The following is a 920-nucleotide window of genomic DNA, read 5'->3' on the forward strand; positions in this document are numbered from 1 at the left end:
TATAAATCAGTTTTCAAGCATTTTACTACACTTCAGTATGTGGTTCTTATTAAGTAGGGGTAATTTTTTAGGATTCTATACTTAAGTTAAGTCTCTGAGAACCTGACACCTTGTACTTCTGGAGACTCCAGGTAGGTTGCAGTTCTGGAAAATGGTGGCGCTGGAGACTAATTCTGGTGATTTCACACCTAATTCTTCACCTTAATTCCTAATTCTTTTGCAGTTAACATGCATCTTTTCTTCTCCACATGTTTTTGACTGACCATGCTGACCCACTGAGCATTTTGCTGTCCAATGGTTATGCATTAACTTTGCAATTTCTAGTATTGTATTAGTTTTGAATATTTCTCATGGGCATTTAATAATTTTTTACTTTCAGTTTGAGTTAAATCTCTTTTTTGCCTCATTTTATCTGTGAAAGAAAATCTGCTTAATTATGCACACCTGAATATAAGACATTTTTCACTTCAGCCTTCAGCCTTCATGAATAATTATATATCAATTATAAATGATTAAATACAAGATTAATAGAAGTCGTTTGGAATTGGTCAAATGTGCTTGGAAAGGAATATGATCAGAATATCAACTTGCATAATAATCATGCATGCACTGTATTTGTCCTCTTATGCTGTCGAGGTAATGCAAGAAATGCTGTGATTGGTTGTCAAGGCAGCCAATCAGAATGTAGCAGCCTCATCTCTGATTGGCTGGAATTATGGCACATTGTAACACTGGGTTGTGTTGAGCACACGAGCCTTTGGTATTTAGAGAGCACTGAGGGCGGGCATCAGGTGAGCAAGCTAGTGAAACCTTGCATGCGCAAAAGAGAAGGTCTGCACACATCCAAAAACGTATTTTAAATGCAAAATTGATTTCCGTGCGCTCGAAAGACTTTTTTCTTTGCGAAACGAACATTTTCT

The 920-nt window shown here is 36.7% G+C and overlaps 1 protein-coding gene across 2 annotated transcripts in view; it reads right to left on the reverse strand.

Moving 5' to 3' along the window:
* The window catches only part of LOC107747533 (protein phosphatase 1B-like), a 44,247-nt gene that overhangs the window by 15,271 nt on the left and 28,056 nt on the right, over nt 1-920 (reverse strand). The gene's annotated exons all lie outside the window — the stretch shown is intronic.

The sequence above is a fragment of the Sinocyclocheilus rhinocerous genome, unplaced genomic scaffold, assembly GCF_001515625.1.
Source record: "Sinocyclocheilus rhinocerous isolate Xijiao unplaced genomic scaffold, SAMN03320098_v1.1 scaffold469, whole genome shotgun sequence".
Lineage (NCBI taxonomy): Eukaryota > Metazoa > Chordata > Actinopteri > Cypriniformes > Cyprinidae > Sinocyclocheilus > Sinocyclocheilus rhinocerous.